The 17010-nt window shown below is 38.4% G+C and overlaps 1 protein-coding gene across 1 annotated transcript in view; it reads right to left on the bottom strand.

Annotated features, from left to right (window-relative positions):
* Positions 1-17010, bottom strand: part of FANCC (FA complementation group C) — a 281314-nt gene that overhangs the window by 113148 nt on the left and 151156 nt on the right. The window lies entirely within an intron of this gene.

The raw sequence follows: 17010 nt of genomic DNA, 5'->3' as shown, positions 1-17010 counted from the left end.
TTCATGACCACAACTCTCAAATGGGCTCAGCATTGCCTCACAGTCCTCCTATGCTTCCTGGTCAACTTGCTTCACAGCTTTCTGAGCAATTATTTCATGTCTTTTCTCATCACACCACTGCCCCTTTCCCACTGCTCTTGGCTGAGAACCCTGTCTCATCTATAGTTAGGGAAAACAGCAATTAGCAAGGAGTTCTCACCTGTCATCACCAATCAGCTTATAGACTCACCTCCTTGAACAGCCCTGCTTTCTGCCTTCCCTCCTATTCTGATAGAAGAAGCATGTCTCTGCTCCTATAAAGTGGAGTTGTCCACTTGGGCTCTGACCCCCTCCCCTTTTTGTCAGGACTCTCTACAGCAGCGATCCTTGTTCTCTCTGAGATCATCATTGTCTTGTTCACATCAGTTTGTAACTGTGCTATAAGATCTAACTTTAAAAAAAAGTTCTCCTTGATCCAACATCTTCCTCCTTCTAATTACTGCCCATTTCTTTGCTCTGCATTTGGCAGTTTCCTGAGAAAGCTTTCTAAACTTGCCTTCTCTACTTCCTCACCTCACATTCATTCCCTAATCTTCTCTAATCTGGCTTCTGTCTCTAGCAATTCATGAACCCAAATGCCATGATGCAAACTAATAGACCTACCTCTACCCTCCATCCTGCTCATCTCCTCAGCAGTAGCGGGTTGACTCTTCTCCCCTGGTTGCCACCTTGCACACCTCCAGCACACACAGCACGAGCCAGGGTGCTGTGGGGTGCACAGCCACTGTGGGCACATGATGCCCCTGGCTTCTGCTCCCCTAAGATGTTTTTGTCTTAGCTGGTGGCATACTATACTATATACCTTTCTCTCCTTGTCCAGTCTACTTTGCTGATACTTCCTCCTCAATCTGATTTTCAAGTGTTGGAGTCCTCAGACCTCCTTCAGGAAAGCTTTTCTAGTTCTATCATTTTAGATAGTGTTTATTGCTGAAGTCTTCTGTTACAGAGTCTAAATCCACTTTTAATGTTGCACTGCTCCCCTTTCCCCTTCTTCCTTGTGTTGGGGAAGCTGGCAAGGAAGCTGAGGAGGAGATCCTGGTGCTCCTTCCTGGGGACGCAATAGAGTGCAAACCTCAAAAGGCTCAGCCTACACAAGGCAACTCGTGCCCCAGCCCATCCTCTAACCACCACAAAAGCCAGGCCAGTCTCCTTCCTGCTGTCTTAAGTCATTTCTGGAATAGCTAGGGAGCCAGCACTGATCTGCCCAGAAAGCCACATTATGTAAGTATTAAATCTTCTCACATCCTCTTAGTATGGGCATGCCCTCGCGGTTTATGGTTGAGACCACTGATCTCTACATCAGAACCAAATTTGGGGGAGGGCATTAGGAGGCCCATCTCACTCTTTCTGGGTAACTGCAACACATTCCAAAATTCTAGCTCCTGCCCAGCTCCTTTTCCTATGCTCCAGATTCATATATGTAACTGGCTTACTTGATGTCTTTGAATGTGGAAGAGATATCTCACATTTAACAAGTCTAAGACTACTATTATTCCAACCTTTCCCAAGCCAGTTTTTCATCTTTGTCATCTGGGTAAATGTCACCACGTACATGGTTGTTCAAGGCAAAATTTTAGGTATTGATTCCTCCCTCATACCCTTTCTACCCTCCGTATCTGATCCATCAGCTGTCAATTATACCTCAAATACACCCTGCCCCAGGGTGTACTCCTCTCCGGTGCAATTGCTTTCATTCTGATCCCATCCACTATGACCTCTCACCTAATGTTGTCACAGCCTCCTACCTGCTCTCCTTTTTATTCTTGCCTCCCCCCTCCCCAGATCCATTTTCCATAAGGGAGCAAGAAAGAGTGTCAGGATGTAGCTCTGTCAGGGGCAAAACAATTACAGTGAGAAATTCTGTTAGTTTTGAATGTGGTGACAGTTTTGATGAGATTACTCTCCTCATGGAATGGAGATTCAGGGAGCAACAGCATCATCCCCAGGTAGGTATCATGTGGTTTGGCAGTTACCTCCATTTACTCCAGGATTTAAGGACAAGCAACTGTTCATTCTCTAGTTCCTGCCATAGATACTTTCAGTTGAAACTTGATAACCCCCATAATGAAACAGAAACGGTATTATAAGTCCAAAGACCCATGTCCTGCTTTTGCAACCCAGCCAGCTTTCTAAATGTTTCTTAACATATAGAGCATCACTCTCTCATTTCCAAAATGAAGATATACTTTTCACAGGGGATTGTTAGATGCATTTGTGTATGAACAAACTATAGAACACAACACAAATTTAAGTTGTAGGGGATCCCTGGGTGGCGCAGCGGTTTAGCGCCTGCCTTTGGCCCAGGGCGCGATCCTGGAGACCCGGGATCGAATCCCACATCAGGCTCCCGGTGCCTGGAGCCTGCTTCTCCCTCTGCCTGTGTCTCTGCCTCTCTCTGTCTCTCTGTGTGTGTGACTATCATAAATAAAAAAAAAAAAAAATTTAAGTTGTAAATATAACCCCCTCTGAAATGCCCTTTAAACAAACAAAAAAAAAACACTGTTAATTTGACCGAATTTTTATTATTAATAATTATAGAACAAGTAAGATCATTATGAAAATTTCAGAGATACAGAGTGATGCTCACAAGGTAAAGGTTCTTAGAACTTGCATAATTACAGAATTCTATTCCCAACTTGTTTTTCCCAGATGTCAGTCTCTCCCTAGACAGTTTCATTTTCCACCACACTCCCTGACCTCCATCCAAAGGTTACATGTGAGAATGGGAATAGGAGGGATTTCAGCAAAAAACCCTTAAATTTATATATCGTTAACACCAATGGAAAAAAAGTCTCTTGTCAGAGAGTTGCTTTACTATATAAACTTTATCATAACGTATCTATATTCAAAATAAGTTAGGGGAGGGATCCCTGGGTGGCGCAGCGGTTTGGCGCCTGCCTTTGGCCCAGGGCGCGATCCTGGAGACTCGGGATCGAGTCCCACGTTGGGCTCCCAGTGCATGGAGCCTGCTTCTCCCTCTGCCTGTGTCTCTGCCTCTCTCTCTCTCTCTGTGTAACTATCATAAATAAATTAAAAAATTAAAAAACAAAAAAACAAAATAAGTTGGGGGATATTTATTGAGCCCCTACTGTGGACCTCACTTTGGAGATCTAACAGTCAACAAGCCAGCAACGGTTGCTGCACTCTTAAGAGTTTACCTTCCAGGGAGGGAAGGAGAAAGAGGGAATGATTAAATAAAGAAGTACACAAGACAATCACAATGATAGGAGAGGATGATCAGGATGCTGTGACTACAATAAAGCAGGGAAGAAAGAATGGGTTTATTGTCTAGAAGGAAGGGAGGCAACTCTGAAGACTGAGCATGAGACTAAGACCTGGAGGAAAAGGAAGGAACAGGATTCCAGGCCAGTGATCAGCAAGTTCAGACCACAGGAAGAAATAAAGTGCTGCTGAAGAAACCCCAAGAAGGCCAGTGTTACTAGGCTGTGTGAGCAGAATGGTATGGGATAGGACGGAGTTAAAATGGGCTTCCAATCACAACAGCATCTTACAGGCTGTGGAAATAGGAAATGGGGATGCTATTTCAAGCACAAAAGGATGAAAGTAAAGGGTATATAGAAGGAAAATGATTTGTGTTTTTAGAAAGTATGTTTAAGCTTTATTTTATAGACAGTGAAGGGCAATGGAAAGGTTTCTGAGGAGGGCAATGGCATAAGCTCTGCTTTTTGAAGCCTGGGTTGGCACCACCATGCAAGACAGCCCAGAAGAGAAGGAAGACACTGAGGTTGAGACTAAAGTGAAGTCACAAATGTGGCGAGTGCATGAAGTGTCCTGACAGCAAAGGACTGGAAAGAGGATGAAAGGGAGACAGACCACATGGGCAGGTGGCAGGGACAAAACTTTGAACAAAAGATGAGAAACTGTGGGGAAGTTTTCAACTAAGACACACAAAGTATAGAGACAGAAGCCCAGGTAAAGGGAAGAGATAGTAATTAGTTTTAGCCACCATACCATTTGCTTATTCTACAGTTACCACCCTGTTCCCTCACTGCATTATTCTAATCCAGTGTTCTAGGTGTTTCTCGCTCAAGGCTCGGCATCAATATCATTAGACCACAGGCCATACACCAAACCTACTGAAGAACATGTAAGTTATTTTTTAAAAATTCCACTGGTGATTCTCATGTACAGCCAGGGCTGGAACTCACTGGCCCAAGTTGAGTACAAAACCAGGATTGATTTCTTCTATTTTTTCGGTAGATTATTCTGGTTATCTTTCTCCTTGAAGAATAAATTGAACATTTCCTTTACTGTGGGGCAGCTGGTGATAAATTATCTTATTTTTTTGTCTGAAAATGTCTTATTCTGAAAAGAATGACAGCCACCCCACAGTCACCTCCCAGAATTTAAAGATCTCATCATACCATCTTCTAGTTGTCATCACTTCTACAGGAAGTCAACAGTCAGTATAACTGTCAATTCAGGTACCAGAGAGACAGAGTAAGGCACTTACTTTTAATGTGAAACTGGACCCACTGCCACATTCCTACCAGAAATGTGAACGTAGTCCAATTCCTCCACAGCCTCACCCGTATTTAGTGTTCTATTTTTACCTTTTTTTTTTAAAGATTGTATTTATTGACTTGAGACAGAGAAAGAGAGAAAGAGAAAGACAGAGAGTACAAGCAGGGGGGAGGGGCAGAGGGAGAGGGAGATGGATCCCAGCTGAGCACGGAGCCCAAAGTGGGGCTCAATCCCAGGACCCTGGGATCATGACCTGAGCTGAAGGCAGATGCTTAACTGACTGGGCCACCCAGGCACTCCTAGTGTTCTATTTTTAATTTGAGCTGTTCTGATAGGTTTGTGGTGGTATCTCATTGTGATTTTATTTTTTGCATTTCTGATGGCTAATGATTTGAACATCTTTTCGTGTGCTTATTTACCACCTGTATATCTTTCTTGTAAATTATCTATTCATATCTTTTTCCATTTCCTAATTGAATTGCTTGTGCTTTTACTGTTGAGTTTTGAGACTTTTATTACTTTTTTTTTTTTAAGTAGGCCTCATGGTTGGCATGTAGTCCAGTGTGGGGCCTAAACACATGACCCCGAGATTAAGAGCTGAGCTAAGATCAAGAAGACACCCAACCAACTGAGCCACCCAAGCACCCCTGGACTTTTGTTCTTTGTATGTATTGTGCTTTTGGTATCAAGTCTAAGAACTCTTTGCCCAGCTCCAATTTCTAAAGATTTTCTATTTTTTTCCCAAAAGTTTTATAATTTTACATTTTATATTTAAGTCCCTGGTGCATTCTGAGTTAGTTTTTATGAAAGTTGTAATGTTTAGGTTGATGCCCAAGTACACCAGCATCACTTGCTGAATGAAATTCTTCCACTGAATTGCTTCTGTTCTTGTCAAAAAATCAGTTGAGCCTTTATGGCTCTGTTTCTGGAGTCTATCTGGTTTCATTCACCTACGTGTTTATGCCTCTGCCAATATTACCTAATGTAATTACTGTAGCTATTATTATTATTTTTTAAATTTTTTATTTATGAGAGACACAGAGAGAGAGAGGCAGAGACACAGACAGAAGGAGAAGTAGGTTCCATGCAGGGAGCCCGACGTGGGACTTGATCCCGGGACTCCAGGATCACGCCCTGGGCTGAAGGCAGGCTCTAAACTGCTAAGCCACCCGGGATCCCCACTGTAGCTATTATAATAAACCTTAAGATTGAAGAGAGTGATTACTCCTATTTCATCCTTCTTTGTCAAGACTGTTATACCTATTCTAGGGCCTGGGCCTTTCCAATAAGTTTTAGTCTATGTGTACAAAAAACCTTGCTGGGATTTTGACAGGAAATGCTTTAAACTTATAGATCAATTTGAGGAAAACTGACATCTTTATTATGTTGAGTCTTTCTTTTTTTTTTTTTAAAGATTTATTTATTTATTTATTTATTCATGAGAAACACCGAGAGAGAGAGGCAGAGACAGAGGGAGAAGCAGGCTCCATGCATGGAGCCCGACGTGGGACTCAATCCCGGGTCTCCAGGATCAGGCCCTGGGCTGAAGGCGGCGCCAAACCACTGGGTCACCGGGGCTGCCCATGTTGAGTCTTTCAACGCATGAATACTATGTGTTTCTCTGCTGCTTTAGGTTTTTTGAAATTAATTTCATCAGCATTTTATTATTTTTTATTATTTTATTATTTTTACCACTTTTAGATCTTACAGATATGTTTTAAGTATATACCTATGCATTTCATTTTCCTTAGGTGTGATTGTAAGTGATACTGTTTTTGATTTCAGTTTCCACACATCCATTGTTAGTATATGTACATACAGTTGATTTTTGTGTGTTGATCTCTTATTTGGTGACTCTGCTGAACTTACTTATCAATGCTAACAGTTGTTTTCTTTTTTGGGATTTTCCTTGGTATTTTCTCCATAGACAATTATATGATTTGCAAATAAGGACAATCTTATTTCTTCCTTTTTAATATAGGCATTTTGTTTCTTTTTCTCACCTTATAACAATGGCTAGAACCTCCAGTGCTATGAAAACAGATACCTTTGCCTTGTTTCTGATCAGAAGGGGAAAGCATTCAATCTTTCACTATCAAGTATGATGTTATTAGTTGTAGGTATCTGGTTGATGCTCTTTACCTTTAAGTCAAGGTAATTCCCCTCTATTCCTAACTCATTGAGAGATTTTTTTGTGGTAAATGGGTACTAAATCTTCTCAAATACTTTTTCTTGCATCAATTGATATGAAAATATCATTTTTCTTCCTTTGCCTATTAATATAGATTACATGGATTACCTTAGTACAGGTATTTTAAAGTCTGAGACTTTTAATGCCAGTATCTAAAACTCCTATGTGTCAGCTTTGCTCTCTGTTGTATTTACTGATTCAATTTTGCTGTTTTGGCTCTTTGTGTGTCTAGCTATTTTTATTTTGTGCCAAATATTATATTTACTACACACTTGGTAGAAATAATTTGAGGTATCAAGACTAGCTTCTTCCAAAGAGGCTTCTACTAGACCTGAAACACTAGCAATCCAAGACCATCTTAATCCAATTTCAGAGACTAAGATGATCTGAAGCTAAGCTGCACTCCTTGTGAGGGCCTGTCCACTTCACTTCACGCTTACTCTTAAGGTCATTCTCTCAGGAACCCAACCTAAAGCAAAGGGTTTACCAGGACTCCATCACTGGTAGGCCATGGACTTTAATTCTTATTCTCCTAGCCCTGCAAAGCTGTTAAAAGCACCTTGCTTCTTATAAGGTTGATTCCTCTGGAATTGGTAGACACCTTCAGCCTCACATAATAGGTTCACCTCACTTCTGTCCTTACTTGGATCCCAACATGGCAAGCCTTTACTATTTTTTAGACTTTTTCATGCCTTCAAGTGTGTTTTTAATATATTTTCCAGACTTACTCATCCTCAGAAGGAGGGTTTTTGCATTTGCAATAGCTAGAAACAGAAGTCCCCTATGACCTATTTGGATTATCTGATGAAAGCTGTGAACTCCCTTCCAGGAAAACTATCCATACCAATAACATTTTAATACAATTTCATGAAATTTTCTGACCCTCTGAAGCCCATTAAGGAATTCCAGGGTTCAAAGTCTTCAAATTAAAAAGCCAAATATAGCAAAAGGAAAAGGAACTGTACACCAATCAGAGTCCACAGGTACTGTTTTCTTTGTCTCAAGCCTCATGCTAATAGAAAAGCTCTATAACCATGCTTATTTTTGCACACACTACTTCTAATCTTTGCAGGAAGCATGGCTTATTGGTACTGAAAGTGCGGGGCTGACTACTGAGGCAAACCAGTGGTAACAGATAGGAGAACTTTCTGCCACTGCTGTGATGCTGAACCTTGAGGAGCTTCTAGGCAGAAGCCAGAGAACAATGTCTAAGTCTGTGCGTTTTTAAACTGATGGAGCCATCCAAAGAGACCTCCCTGGTGGATGGAACAAAATAGCAGAGGTTCCCATAGGACCCCAAAATTGTAGTGAAGCAGGCAACAATGACCAATTTCCAGAAGTTCATAGAGGATAGGCCAACCTCAGCAAGGGAGGGAGATGGCCTACAAGCAAGAATATAAGCAGAGGTTTGAGACTCAGACTCCTAGAATAGGCATATCGCTCCACCAGATGTAATGGCTATAGCTTGGTAGGCCTAGATACGTTCTAGAGGCACCCAAAGCCAGCATTCACAAAAGTAAGGCATGCTTAATGACCCAGCAGGAGCTAGAGCTGATGGAATTTCTAAAACATTACCACACTTGACTGGCATTAAATATTGTAGATATCAGGCAGAAAAGGGCTGTAGAGTAGAAAAGTGGTTCTCAATGGGGCCAATCAAAACCCACTTACCCCCCGCCCCATGGTTAATGGTTCTACTGGCACTTGCTAGTCGAGGCAGAACAAAAATACATCTGATAATGTGAAGTGTAGGACACAACTTTCAAATGTCCCACTGTACTTTCAGGTATGTAAAACCTGTCCGTATAGCCCAGATTTGCTTTACACATAAACACAAAGCATTTTTTGCATCCTCTGACTTCTTAAAAAATGTAACTTCCAATGTCTACCGGGAAGATTGTACTGCATTTTACTCAGAAACTTATCAGGAGTTGGCCATCATTTTGGAAAATCACCTCTCAGAAGGCAAGGCCAGTCATGGCATTTTCCTCACTGTCACATCACCCTCTTATATAAATCTACATTTGTGGTAGTCACATTCTCAGAGAACCTATGTGTACATGAATACATCGGATTATTTATTATGGCTTCTAGGGTCATAATGTCAGAGCACTTACATTTTCAAATGTATATTATTTTATATATTTATCTTCATTTTATTTTGTTATAGTAAAGGCAACATACTGATTTTTTTTTGGTAAGAATATTTATGAATTTCACTTCAGGACAGCTAAAAGACATTATAAAATGTCTGTTCTACAGAAGCTGCTGTTGGGTCTAAAAGTTTGGAGAATTCTGCTATGTACCATTTTCTTTTTTTTTTTTTTTAAGATTTTATTTATTTATTCATGAGACACACACACAGAGAGGCAGAGACATGGGCAGAGGGAGAAGCAGGCTCCTCGCAGGAAGCCCAATGTGGGACTCAATCCCCAGACCTGGGACTATGCCCTGAGCCGAAAGCAGACACTCAACCGCTGAGCTACCCAGGTGTCCCTGTACCATTATTTTTAAAACAGTCTGCAGCACATACTCCACTCAGGCCACATCTTAGAAGTCTCCATATTCCTTAAAATCCCTTTCCAACAGGCAGGCCTTTCCTTTTTCTCACCTGGTAATAGTGGCTACAACTTTCAGTGCTGTAAGAACAGACATCCTTGTCTTGCTTCTGATCAAAGGAAGAAAATACTCAACCTTTCACCATTAAATATGATGCTACTAGTTGTAGTATCTGGTAGATGCTCTTTTTCAAGTTAATTTCCTTTAACTCATTGAGAGAGTTTTGTAATGAATGGGTGTTGGATTGAATCAAATGTTTTTTGCTGCATCAATTGACATGATAAATATTTATCATATGATGTTTTTTCTTCTTTTGCTTTTTAAAGCAAATCTTTAAAAAGATTTTATTTTTTAAGTAGTTCTCCACACCCAAAGTAGGGCTTGAACTGACAACCCTGAGATCAAGAGTCGCATGTTCCACTGACTGAGACAGCCCTGCTTTTTAATATGGTAGATTACACGGTCCCTGGGTCTAAGTACTGACTGATGGCAGTCTGCCTCCTGGACAATATGCTCCAAAGACAGTACCTACGTCAGTAGGAGTACCACTGTAAGTTCAGCATAGTGCAGGTAGGGCCTAGTGCACTCAGGCATGCCATTTGGAGAATGAAGGGGGGGGGGAACATAGGAAAAACACTATTAGAGGCCCTTGGTTTCCATTCTAAAGATGAGTATTTATAGCACTGACTTTCTCCAAAGGATATGAAAAGTGCACATTCACCTTGGTACAATGACTCTCTTGTTTACATGAGACCTTTCCATACTTTACTTCCCCCGCAAAGTTTTATAGTAACACTCTAAATAAGGGAGTGAGCATCTATTAGCTAAAAAAGTTTTCACAGCTCATATGAGCTTTCTTTCTTTTCTTAGGAAACACTTGTCTTATTTTTAGGATAGTTTATACTAGTTGGCATCTATCTACTCCATGTAGTATAGTCATTGATAATAATAGATATTTTAGATATTCAGCATTTAAAAAATGCTTTCCTCTTTCAGTATAAATCTAAAGGATAAAATTTCTTATTTCAAAATTTCATTGTCGAGTCCTCAAAATTACAGACAAATGCAAACGGATGCTCTCAGAAGTATCTGAGTATTTGGTGCTTGAATACTTGTGCAAATGAATCATTATCAAGAGCTAATGTAGTGTGGCAGGAATCATGAATCTTGGACATTATCTCAAAGTGTGTGACACTTTGTAAATAATCAAAAAATATGCATTATAAAAAATATTAGCACTGTTGGTCATCCACATGACACCTTGTAAAATACAAAGGTCCACCTGGAAGCCAGAGTGGCTGTTTCGCTGTCATAGAAGAGCAGCAAGATGTTTAGTGGAGTACCTTCACTTACTAAATGGGTTCTCAGGCAAATTCCTACATATCTCATCTAAAATATAGAGATAATTTTACATGGCCTGGGGACATCATGGATTATTGCGAAAATTAAATGAGATATGGATTTCCTTTGAAATCTATAAAATAACATCAAAATCTAAAGTATTAATATAATTATTTTCATAAGAAACTATTTCTCAAATAACCTACATGCATAATAAACAGATCACATAGATACAGCAGTTTGTTTAAAGAAAAATATTGGGGCATCTGGGTGGTTCAGTCAGTTGAGCATAAGACTCTTAATTTCTGCTCAGGTTGTGATCTCATGGGTCATAGGATAGAGCCTCTGGTCCAGCTCTATGCTCAGTGGGGAGTCTGCTTGAGATTCTCTTCCTCTGCCCCTCCTTCAATGCGTGTGGGTATACACACACACAATCTCTCTCTCCAATAAATAAATAAATCTTTAAAAATAAATACATAAAATAAAACAAAAGGCAATGTAAGGAATAAAAAGCACCTATTTTAACTTCAAGGTATTTACCCAAAGAATAAGCCTGTCTCAGTCATGAACATACTAGTCAAGTGTTTTTTTAGATTTAGATAATCAAAAGGTACTCTCTAGAATAAGTCAGCTGAGATGATGCCAAGTTGTGTAGTATATCTCCAAACAAGAAAGTAAATCCATACAATGCAATCTAGTACTATGTAATATAAAACACAATTAACAAGAGACCATTTTTGAAAACTTTTAACTATGTAGTATTAAGCACTTTAGATTTGGTTTTTTATTTTTATTTTTTTTTAGATTTGGTTTTTTAAAAATTTATTTATATATATATGGGCTCCACACCCAGCATGGAGCCCAACAAGGTCTTGAACCCACAACCCAGAGATCAAGACCTGAGCTGATAAAAAGAGTCTGATGCTTAACTGACTGAGCCACCCAGGCACCACTAGAATTGTTTGATTTGCTTCCTTTTTAAGCAACAAGTAAACGTTAACTCTGCTAAAGCATTTTTTTAAGACAAGTCAAGAGGGAAAAAGCTACATCTAACACACAAGTGCCCCTTGCACTGCTCGTCTCTCATCAATCCCAGCTCAGTGAACCTCTGTGAAAGTAGTGTAGGAAAAATAAACTGTGCTGCTACTGTGGCTGGGACCACACAACTCTCTAATGGAGCTGTTCCAAGGCTTGAAGTTCCATTTGAAAGCCACTAACAAAATCTTTGGAAAGTTAAGAAGAAAAAAAAAAAAAAAAACAAGCCAGAGAACTGGAGGCTTGGCGAGCACTGAAGCCTGAGCTTATCCATACTCATGAAAAGTAATCACAGGTCCAGTCCAGTTCTGTACCTCCTTCCGCATTTCCTTCAAAGCAATCTACTAACAAAATTGCTATTTCTGTTTTCAGTAAAAAAAAAAAAAAAAAGAAAAGGATGAAGGAACAAAGACAGTTTCCATATAAACCAAATATGGAAAGAAACCACGTTTATGACACCATGTAATAAGAACAACAATAGTTCTTAACTAATCCACACTGAAATCTGTTGGTTTAGCACCTAGTGATTTAAATTTGTTCCCTTTGTGTAAGAAATACCACACTCTAATACCAGCCAAGACACAGAAGGCCACCTACTTAAACAGTTGTAGATTCCTCTTCAAGTGATAGGTAATAGCCAGTTTAAAGATTTCCAAAGTTTAAAAGATTTCCAGAAACCAAGTTCCTTAATATACTCCAAACCTCACATTAGCAATGTTGCATTACTTTCTATAATAAGATATACACCTACATTTTGCTTAAAGAAGCGTTTGTAGCTGTACCATGTAATACAGAAGACAGATGGCTCCTGACAGTAATATAATCTTGGAAGAAAACTGAAAAAATCAAATGGGTGTTTGGAGAACTCAACAAACAGCATAATAAGCTCATTATCATGCAAATCACCTATAATACCAAATAGATAAAATTGCTGTATTAAGCTCAGAGAAGGAGGAAAACTTCCTCCCCATTCCATGTGACTGGAATCTAAATGGAAGGCTTCAGAGGTGCTGCTGAGTATGAAAAGAATTGGGGAAACTACCCCAGCAGAAGCGGGAATGTCTGAACACAGAGGACAGGGTGTAACAGGAAAGACGCTGGTCCAGAGAAAAGCCAGCTATCCAGCATGGGTCAGAAGTTACACAACTTCCTATACAGACAATGAATCAACCCCCACCATAAGTTGTCAAGGCATACTCTGTTTCAGATACTTCAAAGATAAGCAATCACTTGTTCTAAAAATTTAAGGTAATTCTAAATAGAAGTGAAGGAGCCATATCGACTCTCTTACCTGTCCCCATTCCAATGGAGAAGTTTGGTTCATAGGGTAGTTAGCCCCTTCCAAGTCAAAAGTAATCACGTTCTAATGCATTAGTTATAAAGCAAAATAAATTAAAAAGAGAAGTAAAAATAAAGGCAAAAACAATGGTTATTTTGCCAGTTATATTCTTTTTCTTTTTCATCCCCAAACTGGAATTCAATAGAAAAACAAAAAATATGAGGTAACTGAGGCAGATGTGGTAAGAAATATCTGAAGTATATTCAAGTATATTCAAGACTGATGTATTTTAAGCTTATTACAATTTTCATTACAACTGCCATGGAATCATCTATGAAAGATGGCAACCTACAATGTTTGTTAAAAGCCATGTATTAAAATACAAATGGGTGCAGATTACATGCAACTAGAAAGAGCTATCAGTTAAATAAATAAAAGGGGTCATAACTATGTAACTTATGGCTCCTTAAATTTGTAAGAGGACACTGAAATTTTGCTTGATAGAACTTCATTTATTAAAAGACACATCATGAAAATGTCCTGAAAATGTAAAGTAGACAGTTAAATAAAACCTCATGGTGCAGGCTCATTTCATACATTCATAGGCTCACCTGGATCAGACTCTCAGAAAAGCCAAAAGCATATTGATTTGGGAACCACATTAATAGTCCTAATATCTATAATAGCAGTTCTTAAATCTTCTGGTCTTAGGACCCCAAAGAGATTTTGTTTATATACGTTTTAACTTATAATGTTTACTGTACTGGTAATTAAACCTCAGAAAAATTTACAATATTATCTATCAGCTCATTAGATATAACAATAAACCTTTTACATATAACAATATTATTTATGAAAAAAAATGATATTTTCCAAAACAAATTTTGAGTTGGCACAGTTTTACATTTTTTGCAAACCTCTTTAATGTCTAGCTTAATAAATGATATCTGTATTCTCATAGCTGCTGCTGCATTCAATCTGTTGTGATATGTTGCTTTGGTTCAATATTTGAAGAAAATCCAGCATCACAAAGATACATAGTTGGAAAAGGAAAGATAGAGGTTCTAAAAGAACCTCTTAGAGACCCGAGGGTCCTTGGACCACACTTTGAGAGCAAATAATCAACAACATAAAACACAATGATAAATACACTTAGGGTGGGGTGAGGGTAAAATAGAACTATAAATATCACTGGAAGCATATAAACATCATATTGGTAATAATACATCAATGTGCCCCTTACATACCAAAGACAAGGAAAGGAAATTAATTTCAAGAATAGTAATCCGAATTCATGTAATATATATGTTTTAATTTCATTTAAAAGAAACCCAAAAAGTAATTTGTTGTATATTCAGTCTAGTCTTCATATTACTTCTGTCTCTCCTACTGCTAAGTATCTTTTTTATGAAAGGAGTTCAGGAGGTTACATCTATATAAATCCATGAATCTCTGTCCTGAGGACATTATCAGCTTAATTACATATTAGTAACTGGGGAAATGTTCTGAAAGCACATCTATGAATAGAAACCCACTGAACCTTCAGTGGGTCTCATAAAGCCTACTCTGTGGGAACCACAAATGTGCCTCAAATGAGGCATTAAGAACTCTAAGGTTCCATTTCTTATGGAGGAATGTTTACCCTAGTGTCTCAAGGCAAATTCTGTGATCTATCAATAAGCTCAGGGAAAGGGAGACTGAACACTCAGTTCTAAGTATATGTTAACCGGTGTTATTAAAATAAAAAATGTCAACATCCTTGCTTTTGATATGGTTACTAAACTCCAAATGGTAATTTCTCAAACCAAAACCAACCTGCTTCACCCCTACTCCATTTAAAATTAAATGTAATCCTTCAATTTATAGATGAAAGACAATTCCAAAAGAAAGTTAAATTCAGCATCGTTAACTTGTCCCAGTTGCACCCAGACTCTCAAGTTCCAATCCCCTCTGCCAGAGGGTCCCACATCAAACGCAGGATAGCTCCCCATAAACAGACTGTAAGTACTGTAGAACAAAGGGTGCCCAAAATAGCTTCAAAATACCAAAGGGGATTAGCCAGCAATTCTTTTCTTAAATTAAGCCTGTTGTGATCTAACGCTTGGCAAGTAGCATCAGAAAAGAGAATTAGATTAGTTTTATCGTAAGTGATAACGACTAAAGTATTTTGTAAGTGTTTTTACAAACAACAATAAAATTCTCCAAAAATCTATGTATAACACTGGATTTTTTACAGGTATGACTTTAGACGGAAGTTATTCCTTCTAAAATGTATAATCACTCTAGGTTCCCTTTAAGCTGGTTTTGACAATGCCATTAAAAATTATAATTGTAGGCAATTTATTTATAATCAGTTTATGGGGGGAAAGTACAGTATGACTTTACTAGGGACTGAATCTTATGAAATGTAATTTGCAAACTTGTTTTTTAAAATCTCCTTTATATTACTTAATTATATACTAATATAAGATATTTAAATGTCATGCTTTATTAAAAAATTGATGATTATGAACAGCCTGTTTATAATTTTCAGCAATAAGATATTGTCTACTTAAGGAAATCAAAAGGGTAAGGAAGTAAAGGTATACATTTGTAATATTAATGGTCTTTTATTAACATATCTGTATTTTTCCAAATCTTTCTTTAAAAAATCACTCTTTTAGGGAGAAAATGTTAAAGCTTCAGATAATGCATTATCATCTATACACTTCATCATCTAAAATAACTCCCCCAGAAAAACTGATCAAAAGCTTTAATAAACTCCGTAATTCTCATGGACAAAAACTACTGACTTTGCATTTCCATCACTGCTTCTTTTGTTAATATTCATGAACATTAAGGGCTAGGATAATAAAAGCTTATAAAAGGGGAAAATGGATTACTAAAAATCAAAACAGACCAGCAAAGACGTATTTGAATAAGGAAGAAAAGCTTTGCAAGTGATTCACTTTTCACTCAAACAAACATCAAAGGAAACAAAGGGGAGAAGTTAAAGGTTTTAAAAATGAAATAAGGAAATAAACTGATTAAATCCATTATACCAGGGCTTACTATGAGAAGTTGCCACCTTCTAATAATCACCATATCTTATGGGTCATTTCAGCTTTTGGTCTGAAACAAAATTTTGAACACTTAATTTCAAAGGAAAAATTTTAAAAACCACTGGACAAGGAAGGCAATAGCATATGCAGTAAGGCTTCATCTGACAAAAGCAAACAATTTAAGCAATAAACATTTAGAGGAGGGGTCTACAAAAGGACAAAAGAAAGAAAAAAAGCAAACTAAAAAGAAATGCTATGCTTTCTCAAACTGAAAATCCTGAAAAGCCTATGGTTTGCTGTTTACTTGTGCTCTGCTCACAATCCCCCTCGTGTGGGGACTGGTCTGCCTGAGATGTCTGCAGACCGTGACCACCCACACTATGGGAAGCATCGTGATTAAAGAGAGTGCGGTACTCCAGTATCTGCCAGCACAGTCTGTGCCATGTTGTAATTACTAAATTTGCAGTCTTTTTATAATCTGTTGCATGTGTTGTGGCAAGTCCCCTACATTGTCTAACAAGAAAACCACTGAACATGAATAGCAAGTTATTCTTAATGTGCACAAATGGCTAGAAAACTGGATACTTTTAATATTACACTTCCAACTTTCATAAAAATGGTCTAAACTAACCATACATTTAACATTACCATGAAAACAGATATGCCACTCCAAATTCCTTTTCAGTCCTCCTAAAAAAGATAAATAGCCCAAGCTAAACTTCTTATAAGTAGATAAGATGTAGGTTAAACATATACCAAGGAACAATTCATCCCTACATCTATCCTATGATTAAACACATAGAAGAATACCCCAAACTTCTGTTTTCTATCAAAAATTTGCTTTCCATTCTATTTTTGTTCACAACAGTAATACGGTTTTAAAGACATACTTTTCAAGGAGCATTGTTGCAGGCAATGCTTAAATGTCAGTCAGGACACTGACGAAGCAACATTCAGGAAAGGATGGGAGCACAACAAAATCCTGGCTTGCCAACTTCCCTGATCCCACCATCTCATCCTTACTGAGGAAGCGGTCACCT

Source organism: Nyctereutes procyonoides, unplaced genomic scaffold, assembly GCF_905146905.1.
Source record: "Nyctereutes procyonoides isolate TBG_1078 unplaced genomic scaffold, NYPRO_anot_genome, whole genome shotgun sequence".
NCBI classification, from domain to species: domain Eukaryota; kingdom Metazoa; phylum Chordata; class Mammalia; order Carnivora; family Canidae; genus Nyctereutes; species Nyctereutes procyonoides.
This window is presented reverse-complemented; position numbering and strand designations above follow the sequence as displayed.